Here is a 15,445-nt window from a genome sequence, read left to right on the forward strand (position 1 = left end):
TGCTGGGACTGCAGCTTTTTACAATATATGTTAATGATATAGAAGATGGTATCAGCAATAACATTAGCAAATTTGCTGATGATACTAAGCTGTGTGGCAGGGTGAAATGTGAGGAGGATGTCAGGAGATTACAGGGTAACCTGGGCAGGTTAGGTGAGTGGTCAGATGCATGGCAGATGCAGTTTAATGTGGATAAATGTAGCTGTACAGGGCCCTGGTGAGACCACACCTGGAGTACTGTGTGCAGTTCTGGTCTCCAAATTTGAGGAAAGACATTCTGGCTATTGAGGGAGTGCAGCGTAGGTTCACGAGGTCAATTCCTGGAATGGCGGGACTACCTTACGCTGAAAGACTGGAGCAACTGGGCTTGTATACCCTTGAGTTTAGAAGACTGAGAGAGGATCTGATTGAGACATATAAGATTAGTAAAGGATTGGACTCTCTGGAGGCAGGAAACATGTTTCCGCTGATGGGTGAGTGCCGAACCAGAGGACACAGCTTAGAAATACGGGGTAGACCACTTAGGACAGAGATGAGGAGAAACCTCTTCACCCAGAGAGTGGTGGCTGTGTGGAATGCTCTGCCCCAGAGGGCAGTGGAGGCCCAGTCTCTGGATTCATTTAAGAAAGAGTTGGATAGAGCTCTCAAGGATAATGGAATCAAAGGTTATGGAGATAAGGCAGGAACAGGATACTGATTAAAGAACATCAGCCATGATCATATTGAATGGTGGTGCAGGCTCGAAGGGCAGAATGGCCTACTCCTGCACCTATTGGCTATTGTCTATTGAGGTCAACAAGGGAAAATTTGGGGTTTGGGGGGTTGAATATTCTGCATTATTCCAGGGAAGTCTGAAAGACATAAAACCTACTGTAAATAAGGTGGCCAAATGTTTGTTGTGGGCCCTATTTCTCAAGTTGAACAATCTAGCCATCAGGCCTCCTGCACACACCATTCTACTGCCATCATTGAATATTTATATCATACCACACTTACCATGATCAATGTATCCAATTAAATCTCAGTTTCTACAGTATTCCAGCAAACCTAACATGAGTAATAAATAATGCCACACTAGAGGTCGTAGACTGATTTTTATTGATATTTATTGATCCAACCAGTCCATGCTGACCATAATCCCAAACTGGACTAGTCCCACCTACCTGTGCTTGACACATATCCCTCTAAACATTTTTTTTTCATGTACTTACCTAAATGTCAATTTTGAGTATAAAAGAACTAAAAATGAATCAAAATAAAAATCTTATGCTACTGAAATGTATTGACTGCAAGACGTCTCGAAGTAAATCTAGAAATAAGCCTGAATCTCCAGAGCAGCTGCCAGATCCACGCTACTCTCGGTCCACCATTTTAGTTTTTTTTTCTTTTCAACTTCCCTCCAGGTGGGTGTTATTCCTGTTAAAAGCTGCTGTTGGCATATTCCTTTATCCGCGGGGAACAACCTTCTCTCCCAAATTGTCTTCAGGGAGAAACTCTTTCCTGTTAACTCAGATAGATGTTGCTTTACATCATCTGGGGAATCTTTAAACAAATGAATGCCCATTGTAGCGAATGGCATTTCCATAGAAATGGGTAGCTTCTTTTTTACAATATCCTTGATTTCTGAGCCAGCCCATTTCTTCTTGACCATATCCTGAATTGGTGGAGTTTAGTTTAGCTACATTGATGTGCAAGGTTTACTGTGGGCCTTGACTCATAAAACTCATAATATTTAGAAAAATGCATTCATTGCTATAAGCAGAACTGCCCTAGAAGTAAAACCCCTTTAACAAAAAGCCAACTTGGTCATTTGGCTTGATACAATAAACTGTAAAGATCTCTAATCTCCTAATCAACTTGCTTTCTTCCCTCAAGTTTCACAATTACAATCATTTGAGGCTGAATCCGACCAGAAGTTAACTATGTTTCACGTTTCATGGAGGATTTCTCTCCAGAAGGCCTGGTGCTTTTCTCTTGTGCACTCTTCTTAAACTTGCCTCTTTATCTAAGCACCACTCCCGATTGCACCCTGCTTGTCAGATCTTCCCACTGACCCCAGGAAGCACTACTGGCTGCTGCTAGAACCTGCCAGGATCACTGGTATCACCTTAACAGTTCAATAGTGCAGCCAGCCTAGTGCTGACAGCCTGAAACTGCCCCGCATTAGAAATTGCCGCAGACATGTTGTACAGAGGGAAATGGACACCTTGCTTTGTTCAAGGGGACCTGGAGATCTTGGACTTGACAGGGATGGGGCAGGGATGGAAGGGGGGATGCTGTAAGTGGTCGCTGCTCATGGAGTGTAGCCCGAAGATGTGGCTGATTGATGTCCATGATGGAGGCTGGCAGGAGCAGTGGTGAGCAGGAATTGCCAAGTTACTGCCCTGACTTTCATTTCAGCAATTGTTGTCATCTAGTTTCTATCTAGTGGATTGGAGAATAGGAAACTGAATATTAATGTGGTGAGATAACATAATAATAAGGAAGTTAATGCTTGCTAATATATGCAGATATGTTTATCCACAAACACCAGCAAGAATTTTGAGATGCATTTCAACACTTGATGAAAAACGGGATTTTTTGGTCTTGATGTCAGAAATCACCTTATTGTCAATTTCAGATGATTCTTCTAATTTTCTCATCACTGGTCACTTCATTCAATGGCTGGGAAGATTCTGCCCTTGGTTTCTTAACCAAGACCAGTTGGGGTCTTGTCTGAGGTCCAAGACCAGCAACCACTTCCTTCCAGATTTTAATTAATGTTTGTTCACTCCATTCAAATCAGATCATTGACCATTTCCATTCCAAGTTCTTCAAGTTTCCATAATGTGTTCACAAGTCTTTTATTCTTCAAGGCCACAAATACCATTTGTTCAAAAACTGCTGTGCTACAATGCAGCAAAATAGGTGAATCAAACTAAATCAAATCAATGCCGATGGTTCTGCAAGGCCAGTGTTCCCAGAAGTCAACTGAACCTCAGCAACCAAAGATTCCAAACCTTAAACAAACATTATATGCAGTCATTCAAACAACTCTACCACAACATTCTCTCCTGTAAGGACTGTGCCGATACATTAAAATACATTATCAGAAACCTATTTAAACTAGAAACCTTCCTAGTCTTGGTCCTGAAAAAAAACACAATTGTCTGCCTGGTGTGGTAAAGAACATGAAAACAGATACGAAGCTATTTAGTAAATGCTCATAAAGCACAACTTTATGTGCCATTAACATTCTAAAGTCTAGTTTCATTCAAACAAGCAGTAAGATTACACAGACATTAACAAATGCTATCTGTCGTGTGAGCGCTCTGGGAGCAATATGGTGAAGGTTGGAAGAATTGGGTAGAAGTGGTCATAACATAGTCTCATTGAGTGGGCCAGAAATAGGGCATAGTAGGTGTAGAACATCATTTCTCAAAACATAATGTTTCCCATTGATAGCCTTTCTCCACCAAATTAATTGATTTCTAACCAACAGTTTTACTTTCAATTTCTATGGGTTCCTGAATTCTACTTTGTTGTTATTTTGGTTTGAAAGATTGACAAAGTGTAGTTTGCCATTTACGTGACAAAGTGCACACAGACATACCATTTTGATACTGTGTAGAGACATAGAAGTATGCATTAAATCATTACCCAAACGACTCTGTTCCATTTTGATGTGAGAAATTATCATCACTGTATCCACTTTGATCAATTTGACTACACAACATGTTTACATACTTTAACCAAATAATAGACAGTAGCTTTACTGGTTTCCAAAGCAACACAAATGTGAAATACTTGTACACTAAATTAACAAAGTCACTGAATCGTAATACATTCAAATTACTTCAGCAGAAAAAATGGTCTTTGTTACAAATAACCATGTGTATAATTTAGCTGCAAAATTGACCATGAAATATAACTTTTGGAGTTATCAAGTTAATTGCAGTCCACACGTATTCATAACCTTTATCTTTTCCATTAACAATTCCAAAAGAAAATTCTGAAGCAGCTTTTTTTTTAGCCCAAGCGAAGTTCAATGTTCAGCAACTCACCAACATAACTTACATCTTACTCATCTATGATCTTTATCACTAAGGAGGGCAAAACAATCAATGTCTTGGGAAAGCCACCACCTCTAAGTTTCCCATCACCCTGACTTTGACAAATATTAATGATTCATCACCATGAGTGGCTCAATGTCCTAGAATGTCCTCATGCCACTGTAAGATGAGAATCAGCATATGAACTACAGTCAACTTCCATAAGATGACCTATCAGCATCATTTTGTAGCAACTAGGGATGAGCAATAAATATGGCTTTACTGCTGTAATTTGGAAGAACAAAGAAAAACAATCAGCTTCATAGCTCTCCTTTGAGCTTATGTATATCTTGCTTAAATTAGAACTATAATCCATACCTCTTTGACAACAATGTATGGACATACACTGCATGTACTCCAATGGTTCAAAAAGTAGCTAACCAGTGTATACTCAAGGGTAACCAGAGATAGATAATAAATGCTGCCTTTCCTAGCAATACTCCAAACCTATAACTGAATAGAAAACTGAAATTTCCTACACCTTTGGAAACAGTCATTCTTTAATATTTTGACTATTTTGGCTTTGTCTTCAATTCCACTGCCATTTGAATCCTAATTGCCACTTTAATTATTTATTTTCTGCTTCGTGAAAGAATTTATTTAGAAAAAGATAATGTTTAACATTTTTGACTCCATATTACTGAGGCTGCCATTGGCATCAATATCCAATTTGTGCCTTTTTTAAATAAATTCTTACGTACCACAAAGAGCCCTTCCATTTATCTCCCTGCAGATTTGTTTGGTCCATATTTCATTTTCTCAGACCCATTTTAATTGCACAATTCATCCAGGTTGGAGACAGCTTATTTAACTAATGTCCATTTTTCTTCTGTGTATATTTATTCTGAATAGTCAACATCATAGATTTCAAAGTGTTCCATGTTTCCTCAGCAATATTTTGCTTGATAATTTATTTTGGGTAATCCATTATTCATTTGATATTTTTTCTTCTTTAGCTCACATACATTGTCATGATCCTGATTAGCACAGATTTATTCATGTTATTGCCATTATTCTTAAGCAGTTCTACCATTTCTATGATGTCAACACCAATAAAAACAACTGAAGTAAGATTCTTTAGATTTTGATATGCAAACATATATGGCAAAATAGCAACGTGCGATACATATATAAACATAATAACAACATGCACAATATTTGACTATGTTCAACAGCTTTTTATTCATTTTCAGAACATGGGAATCATTGGAACTGCTAAACTTTACCACTTATCGTCGATTGCCCTTCAGATGGTGTTGGTGAGACATCTTCTTCAATTGCTGCAGTTCATGTGGTACAGTACTCTCACCATGCTACCAGGTATGGATGTCCTGGAAATTTATCTATGAATGAAGAGGAACCACTGATATAGTTCCAAGTCAGGGTGAACTATAAGGTCTTGTTTTTGCCATACACAATTCCCTTGTCTCAGAAGTCCCAGGTTGCGAAGGTGCTTTCAAGGTTCAGTAACTTGTCAGAGTGTTTCTTGCAGATTGTGCACACTACAATTTTAATGCACTGGTGATGCTGAATATTTAAAATGGTGGATTAGATGCTGATTAAAATTACAATTTTATCCAGGATGATGTTGAGCTTCGAGTGTTGTTTGAACTTTATTTGCTTAGCCAAATGCAGAGTATTCAATCACACTCTTGACTTAATAGTGAACAGACTTTGTGAAGTCAGTTGGTGAATGATCACTGAAAAATTCTTATCATCTGATCTGCTCTTACATTCAAAAATTTATGTCCAGATCAGTTCTGACCAATAGTTTTTATTTAACTCAGGATCTTGATGTTGGGGCATTAGCTAAGAGTGATATAATTGAATTGAAGAGATGATTAGACTGTTTCTTGTTGGAGGTATTCATTATCTGGAACTTGGAGAAAGTGAGGACTGCATACGTTGGAGATCAGAATCAAAAAGTGTGGTGCTGTATAAGCACAGCAGGTCAGGCAGCATCCAAGGAGCAGGAGAATATAGGTTTTGGGCATCAGCCCTTCAAATGTCATTCCTGATGAAGGGCTGATGTCCAAAACCTTGATTTTCCTGCTCCTCAGCTTATCTAGCACTTTTGGGGTGTGATTGTTATTTGCCACTTATCAGCCCAAGCGTGAAAATTAGCCAGGTTTTAGTCTATGCATTATCTGAAAAATTGTGCAAGTAACTAAATATTGCACAATCAGCAGCAAGCATCCCCACTCCTGACTTATAATGCAGGGAAGGCCATTGGTGAAGCAGTGTAAGATACGTGAGTTAAATACATTCAAAGCAGAAGATCCTCAAGATTACGTCCTGGGACAGAGATGATTGACATTCAATAACCGCAACCATTTCCTTACTTTGTTTGCACTATGGACTGTAATCAGGAGGTAGTTTCCCCAGGACCCCTCACTGATGTTAGTTTTCTTGGGTTCCTCTATTCTACCTTGAGTTATATATTAATTTGATGGTAAGGTCAGTAACTCTCAGCACAACTCTAAATTTCAACTTTTTCTTCCTATGTTTGTGCCAAATTTGGAATAACACCTGGAGAAAAATGCTGCTACTGTAACTCAAACTGATCTGTGTGTGGTTAAGTGTTACTCTGTTGGGCTGATAACACACAACTTCCTTCATTTTGCAGATGATGAAGAGTAGAGTTGTAGCGTGGTAATTGGCCAGGTTGGATCTGTGTTTTTTTGTGGCCAGAATACACTTGGGTGATTTAACTTTGTCAAGTGGGTGTCAGGTTTGATGAAGGGGTGCAGATAATCCTGGAGCGCAACCCTTCAACACCTCAAATGTTTATCAAAAAATATCTTAAAAATACAGATCTTCGCCTGATCTGGCCTAAACTTTCTCCTGGCTTGGTATTGGTCTCTAAGGTATGTGGCCTTTGGTTTTCTTCCATTAACAATGCCTATTAATATTTTCTAAACTCTCTGCAGGGTGGCACAGTTCCACTCCAGACACGTTATTGATCCGCTATCATTTTGTTTCTGGATTACTGTCACTGCCCAGTTTACCCCAGTACCCAATCTTCTCTGTTATCTCTTAATATTCCACTGATCCTTCCAGTGACTTTCCTTCTTTTTATCACATGGTGCCCCGGCCCTGTAGTTCAACTCACTTTTGGAGGGTTGATGTTGCTCTGGTTCCTAATTCATTGGCTCGTAGTTCTCTACATTTTCCAGATTATTCAATAACTTGATGCTGCTAAAAACAAGTTCATTTAAATAATTTGTCTTCATATCTTGTTTCAAAGATCTAGAAAGATGGTTTTCCTTTACTTTAACCACATCATAAATTCAAATGTTGCTTCACACATGGTTTGACATCTTGGAATCCCATCTATCAACACAAATATCATATCATTCATGGTGGCAATACTGTAGCATGTCAGAGAGATTTTCTGAAAAGACGTCTGACTATTCTCTCTAGGGAGGAGGAAACTAAAGCATCCCATCAGCAGAAACCTCTCTAATGGCACATAACCAATAATTAAGTTAAAGTGACATGCCTAAAATAGTGTATTGATTATACTGCCTGACTATAAGATGTGCAAGGCTTAGAACAAAATCAGAAACAACATGTGGAAGAATAAAAAGATGACAATTCCTCCAAACAAAATCACTACGTTGCTGAAATGTCAGTAGGGAGCCAGTAAAAGATCCTTGCAACTGAGTTATTTAAATGCTGAGCATGATACAAAATTAAAAGAGCTCATTCATAATATTAAAGTATTCTTTTTACACACCGTGTAGTAAGTTGCAGTTTATTTTTGAGGAGTTTTTTTTTAAAACTCCCTGCTGGTTGAATCTTATGACTGTATGTAAAATAAATTGCTTATAAATGTGCATGGGTCACAACAGTCAAAGCAAATTCAAAGGGCAAATAAGAGTTGTCTGGAACATAAGACATACTGAATTTCCTTTGTTTTTCTTACCATTGCAGAGTAGTCCAGAGTTCCTTTTGCTTGATGTGGATGTCTTCCCGTATCCTTTAAAGGTGAAACTTGTCCCATAAGATGTTGGAGAAAAGGATATTACGAATGTTATGATGTAAGACCTGTAGGTATATGGGATCATGTGATAGAACTAGGCGCATTACTATGTTAAAGCAAAACAATAAATCATAAAAATTCACAATATTACAAATGTACATTTTGTAACCGAGAGACCCACATTAAATACAAAAACATATTCAGGGCTTTCAAATAGTTCTTCTGACAATTCACTTCATGTTTTTGAAGAACCTTAAGAACATCTAAAAAATACTTTAAGTTCAACAACGTACATTTTTGTTGAGCATTCTCATGCATTGGAAGCATAATTAAAATATACACAATTGCAACATTGATAACAACAATTTTACAACACACTATGGAAAATATACTCTGAAAAAAACAGTTGTTACCTGGTTACCGTTACTGAAGAAACACATTATCATTTATTTTACACTGTCAACTAATTAGCAGCAAGAATGTCAACATATACTGATTGATTACAAACCCAACAGCATGAATAATAAGCAGTCAGATCCCAACCATTATCTTCCACTGTATATAACTACATTTTTACCTTATCCAATCACTACTCCATATCAACACAGTATACTACCAGTAACCTTAGGCTGACTGTAACATTCTTGTTGCTGAATGCAAGCAGTGTTGAAGGGAGTTCTGTTGTGAGACCCAGTAGGGCTTACCACTGGATCTTACCAAGCTCACCTTATTTACTATCTACCTCACCCCTGTGCTGTCCCTTATGTCTGAATCTGGCCCATTATTTCTAGAACAATGCACCATTTATCAGATATCGTGGAATTGACTGCCATTCCTTGAACCTGCTCCACCTTTAAGTGGTTTCTGTGCACCGGGCAAACACTGTCAGTCCAGAGCTACCTTGCATGGTTCCCGATATCTGCCCCTGGCAAGTGGTGAAATGGACACTGTTCTATGTGGGCAGGATCACCTCACTTCCTGCACCAAAGTAACACTCATGACACCCACTTTCATCTCCCTTGATACATGCCTGTCTCTTATTGCAGGAGGAAGACAGCCCACAATAGAACAGAAGGACTCCAGACCAGTGGTGAGTTGCCCAATATTCAGCTATGGAGTCCATCCTGACTCTAAACACCCGGAGTATCTAACTGACCATTTCCAAGCTCGTGGACAGGTATCAGAGGCTGCCCTTGGTTGCCCTTGCTGGGATCATGTGACTAAAGACTATCCACTTTGAATTAACTGATGACTGCAGACATCCATAGCAAGCTTCCATCATTTTTGCCTAAGCTAAACTGTCAGGCAAGATAAAAATGACACGAGTCTCCTATCTCCAGCTGAGGGAGCTAAATGTAAAAATGCAAGGCAGGGATTCTGTGAGCATTCAGATAGTGCTCACTGACTCTGAGCCTATGACAGTGAGCAAAGAGCCCGCTTCTAGCATGAACTGGGTGCATGTCTCTGGGCACATAGTGTCTTTGCTGCAGCATTACAATCATAGCTGCCAGTGCAGCCCCTGCAGTGCAGGGACATACTATAAATGAAGAGCCAAAAAGATGCTTAGACATGTATTCGATGCCAATGCTTGGTGATGTGCCATATGTGAGGTTGGTGCCCATGGATTATGCTATGACATGTTGGTTCAAGACACCTAACATGGAGGTTCATTTGGCACAAGTGGTGAGTTGAATCATACTGGTACCTGCTCTAATGTCAATACTGAGTCATCTTGGCATCGAACTTGTTCAGCATTTTGGAAAAAAGGAAGCAGAATGTTTGTGAGATGAGTTGTGCCTTAAGCAAAGTGCTTATCGCTAAATAATCCCTCTCAATCGGTAACTGGCCACTGGCTAATCTGTACCTCACCTTACTGTGAGATGTTTCTGATGTCAAGGAGGACATTTTATTTGATTCCATCACAGATCCTGGCATTGCCCATATCACACAGATCCCTATTTGAATCTTCCCTTAGAGAACTACCAGTTCTTCGAAAGAACTCTTTTAAGTTAACAACACCACTGATTGCACCATAAAAACCACAAAACAACTTTTGTAAGATTCTGAAGATGTACCTACTATTAGATGGACTAACATATAAAAAATAGTGGCAGTGAGTTAGCAGGTCAGAGAGACCAAGTTTCAGGAAAAACATTGCTGGAAACTTTTACAATTATGAGTTTTTATGATTGCTATATTTTGGTAGAGCGTCTTCAAGTTAAGGTGAGATTTGTTCAGTTTGGGATTTCATTGTTATGAGATTTTAGGAGACCCAATTTTTTTTATGGGGAAGAAGTTATTTACAGTTCAGCACAACATTGAGGGCCAAAGGGCCTGTACTATGCTATACTCTTCTATGTTCTGTGGTTTATAATGCCAATAGGCTGTGTGCAAAAATGAATCTTTAAAGCCCCAGAAAAGTGCTGGGAAATTCAGGTTGTAAGTAGTTATGATCTACACCTTTCATTAACTTCCAAAATAAAAGAGAAGCGGGGCCTCAGGATAATTAAACAGCAGTTCTACCACATCACCCAAAGATGCAAGGTGATTCATGTTGCCAAGGCGATGGGCTTTGAGAAAGGAAAGGTCTAAGTGATCCCTGAAACTGCCAATGAAGGTCAGTCTGCTAAAAACCAGGGAAAAGATGACTGCTGTGTTTCACTAAACATGGGTAGGGGATGGGATCTTGCGCTAAGATTGATGAATCTGAAATTTTGAGGAGCTAAAATGAGACAGAAAGATTCACTGAATTTGTGCTAAAGCCCTTGTTAGATTAAATGTGTGTTATTTGTGGGGAGAATGAGCTTACCACCAATCAACATTCTTTGATGAGACCTAAGGGCTGATTTGGTTCACACTAGTACAAGAAAACATTGCTGGAAACTTTTACAATTATGAGTTTTTATGATTGCTATATTTTGGTAGAGCGTCTTCAAGTTAAGGTGAGATTTGTTCAGTTTGGGATTTCATTGTTATGAGTTTTTAGGAGGCCCACCGCGGTGGCGCGGTGGTTGGCGCTGCTGCCTCGCAGCGCCGGGGACCCGGGTTCAGTTCCCGCCTCGGGCGGCTCTCTGTGTGGAGTTTTCACATTCTCCCCGTGTCTGCGTGGGTTTCCCCCGGGTGCTCCAGTTTCCTCCCACAATCCAAAAATGTGCAGGTTAGGTGAATTGACCATGCTAAATTGCCCATAGTGTTAGGTGAAGGGGTAAATGTAAGAGTATGGGTCTGGGTGGTATACGCTTCGGCGGGTCGGTGTGGACTTGTTGGGCCGAAGGGCCTGTTTCCACACTGTAAGTAATCTAATCTAAAAAAAATCCATTCGTGAGTATCAAGAAGTGGCTCTTGTCTAAGTAAGGTGCAAGTTGGTGCGTGATAGCAATTGGGTACAAGTTACATTAGTTCATAAAGACTTTGTTGCTAAGAAATGACTTGCGGATATAACTTTGTACTATACAAGGTCTAGAGATGTTCGGACATATCCATATCTAAGCTTGAAGGATATCATCAGATTGGATGGAGCTTAATGAAGTCTCCAACATTAATACCTCAGAACCATTACTATGTAGAACACAAGTTTCCATGCTTTGAAAGGAAAAGAATAGAACTAAATAATTGGGATACAAAAATCACTTTGGAATGCTTCTAGGATATTTAAATACCTTTATAAAACACCATTTGAAGCTTACCTATGAAATGTGCATTTGATTGTTCTTAAAGGAAAAGGGGAATTTTCTATTTTTGTGATTTAAAGTAAAAGTTGCCTTCAAAGTTAATGTTTAGTCACCAAGGTTTTGAATCTTTTGTTACAATGAAAATCTTAAACTGTGAAAGCTTGTTGCATCATTCTTGTGGATATTAATTTGAAGAGCAAATTTCTTTTTCACAAAGTTACTGGTTCCTATGGGGTCTTAGGTTCCACAGATAAAAGTGTGCAATCAGCTGGCATCAAACAGAGCACTGTGAGAACAGACCAACAGAAAATAAATCAACAAATTATATCACAGAATCGGAGGTCAGTGATAAGTTCTTCAGACAGTTCAGAGGTAGGGACCATGTGGCTATAACAGTTCAGGAGCTGGTGCAGCACAGAGTGAAAATCATTATCAGGGAGAGCAAGGTAAAACAAAAGTCCTGTTGGTGAGACAATATTATAGTAAGAGTACCAGCAGAGAGCAGGTCTAGATATTAAGGCAGGACAGGAGATTTCTTGGGCTATGACAAGGCAATTGAGACTTATTGCTTGCTAATTGTGTGCTATGTGAAACATTCAGGACACTACATGGGTCTTGGGGGATGACATATGTAGGAATTGTCTCCTGCTGTTTGATCTTAAACTCAGAATTTCCAAGCTTAAGTTGTAGCTCAAGTTACTGCACAACAGCAAGAAAGATAAGAGATTCCTGGTCAAAACAACAAGAGCTCACCAACACTAAGAGTTCAGGATAGTAGATTGGTGGCTATCATGAAGAGTTGGAAGAGAGAGACTGAACAGGAGTCTTTTTAAGGTGTGCACCACTCTCAAACCAGTCCTCATCATTCGACACTGCTGGCCATAATCCAGAAAGTGGTATGCACAGGCAACTGACTGCACAAGAGAGAAAAGTAAAGAGGAGAAATGCAATGATTTTAGGAATTTTCATAGGTCGGGATGGTGGGGGAAGACAGGCACTTCTGTCACCATCATCATGAGTCTTACGTGGAGTATTGCCTCCCTGCTGCCAAAGTGAAGGACAGACTTTAAGAGTGGACAAATTCTCAGGTCCAGATGTGTTGTATCCCAGGCTGCTGTGGAAGTTGAAGAAGAAAATTATAGACACTCTGATCTAAGTTCTTAGTTACTCTCTGGCCATAGGGGAGTTATTAGAGGACTGCTAGTATGTTTCCAAAAAGGGTGGTAGGGATAAAGCAGAGAATTGCAGACCAGAGAGTCTCAAATAAGTGATAGCGAAACAACTGGAGAATATTCTGAAGGAAAGAATTAATCTCCATCAGACAAGGTTTAATCAGGAATAGTCAGCATAGAGGTCATGCCTAACATATTTGATAGATTTGTTTTTTGCGGGAGAGATGATCAGGTGTGCAGGTGAGTGCAGTACAGATAATATTGTTTATATGGATTTGAGCAAGGCATTTGACAAGGTCCCACATGCGAGACCGATAAAGATGGTAAATGCACATAGGATCTGGGGTAACCTGGCAAGTTGGATCAAGTTTGGCTGAGTAATAGGTGGTGGAAGGCTGTTAGTGCGACTGGAGGCTAGTGTCCATTTGCGTACCACAGGGATTAGGGCTGGATCTCTTATTGTTCATCACATATCGAAACAACAAAGAAGAAAATGTGGGGTAATTATAAGTAAATCTGTGGATGACACAAAGATTGGCCCATTGGTTAACAGTGAGAAAGAAGTTCTTATTTCACAGGAAGATAAAGACAGGTTGGTCATGTGGGCAAACCAGTGATGAATGGAATTTAACCTTGAAAAGTGTGAGGCGATACACTTTGTAAGAAGTAACAAGACAAGGGAGTACTCCACCAATGGCAGGACACTAGAAAGCCCAGAGGAACTGAGAGATTTTGGGGTGCTTGAGCTTACAGGACATACCCATAGGATAGTTAAGAAGGCATATGGGACACTTGCTTTTATTAGTCATGGTATAGATTATAAGGGAATGGAGGTAATATTAGAGCTGTACAAAACTTTGATTTGGTCACACTTAGAGTACTGTGTGCATGCCCAGCTACCACACAACAGGAAGGATGGACTGGAAGGAGTGTAAAGGAATTTAACCAGGATGTTGCCTGGATAGGAGATGTTTAGCTATGAAGAGATGTTGTTTCGCTTTAGAGCAGAGAAGAGACACCCGATAGAGGTGTATAAGCAACATGGATAGGGCGGATAGAAAACAGCTGTTCCCTTTAAGTGAAGGACCAATAACAAGAGGACATAATTTTAAAATAAAAGGAAGAAGTTTAGAAGAGATTTGAGGAATACTTTGTTCACCCAGAGGGTGGTGGGAGTCTGGAATGCACTGCCTGGAGGGTAGCTGAGGTTGGAAACATCACAACTATTGAAAATATGTAGATGAGCAGTTGAAATGTCAAATCATCAAGGCATGAGCCAAGTGTTGGAAAGAGGGATTAATCTAGATAAATCAGCACAGACTTGATGAGGTAAAGGGCCATTTCTGTATTGTATGACTCTACCACAGAGAACATGTAGCATATTCCGCAGAGGGAATGGAATAACCTAGTGCATGTCAGTACTCAAAAAAGAGAAAGAGATCATATATCAAACACCTATGACCAGATTTTCAAGAGCGAGGGAGGTATTCAAAAAGTAGAAACTTTCAAGATTAGAAACTTTGAATTCTTCCAAATGTTATGCGCGAGTGTAAGTAAACGTAGGTAAACAAGGATGATTGAAGCATTGTGCAGAGCAAAGACTTCCAAACTTTGGGAAATTGGGCATGGTGAACTGGGGGGAGCCTATTCCATGGGGATAGTCTGCACCTCAACAGCACTGACGTCAACAGCACTGGGATATGCCCTACTATGGTTGGGGAAAACTTGAAATAACGGGGCGACTCAGTGGTTAGCACTGCTACCTCACAGTGCCAGGGACCCAGCTTCGATTCCAGCCTCGGGCGGCTGTCTGTGTGGAGTTTGCACGTTCTCCCCATGTCTGTGTGGGTTTCCTCTGCGTGCTTTGGTTTCCTCCCACAGTCCAAAGCTGTGCAGGTTAGGTGAATTGGCCATGCTAAATTGCCCATATAGTGTTCAGGGATGTGTAGGTTAGGTGCATTAGTCAGGGATAAATATAGGGTAGGGCGAATGGGTCTGAGTGGGTTACTGTTCGGAGGGTCAGTGTGGACTTGTTGGGGTGAAGGGCCTGTTTCCACACTGTAGGGACTCTATGATTCTGATACTGGGGTAGGCAGCAGCAAACAGAAGAGGAAAAGTGGGAAAATGTTCATAATGAAAATTAGATAGTACTGGAAAATAAAATAATACCATATTAGTTAGGAACATTCCAAGGAGAATTAGAAGGGATATAAAGACAAGTTTAGAATGAGCAAAGGTATTTTCTCTAGGGCTGGGGAGTTCAAAGGTAGAGAACATAATTTTAACGTAAGAAGAGAAAGATTTATAAAGGACGTGTGAGGAAACGTTTTCACACAGAGGGTGGTTCATATATGGAATGAACTGCCAGAGGGCGTGGTATTGCAGGTACAGTTACAACATTTAAAAGACATTTGGACAGGTATATGAATAGGTAAAAATTAGAAGGGTATGTGTCAAATGCAGGCAAATGGGACTAGCTTAGTTTCGGAAACTTGGTCAGTGTTATTGAGTTGGTTTGTAGGATCT

The 15,445-nt window shown here is 39.8% G+C and overlaps 1 protein-coding gene across 2 annotated transcripts in view; it reads right to left on the reverse strand.

The window, feature by feature from the left end:
- LOC122549297 (cAMP-regulated phosphoprotein 21-like) overlaps window positions 1–15,445 on the reverse strand; it is a 361,656-nt gene that overhangs the window by 316,702 nt on the left and 29,509 nt on the right. Inside the window, exon 2 of one of the 2 annotated variants that reach the window (XM_043688843.1) lies at window positions 8,020–8,141. The exons of the other annotated variant lie outside the window; for it this stretch is intronic. The gene's annotated coding sequence lies outside the window, so the exon portion shown is untranslated. The remainder of the gene's footprint in view (window positions 1–8,019; window positions 8,142–15,445) is intronic. 2 annotated transcript variants of the gene reach the window in all.

Source organism: Chiloscyllium plagiosum, chromosome 4 (genome assembly GCF_004010195.1).
Source record: "Chiloscyllium plagiosum isolate BGI_BamShark_2017 chromosome 4, ASM401019v2, whole genome shotgun sequence".
Classification (NCBI taxonomy): domain Eukaryota; kingdom Metazoa; phylum Chordata; class Chondrichthyes; order Orectolobiformes; family Hemiscylliidae; genus Chiloscyllium; species Chiloscyllium plagiosum.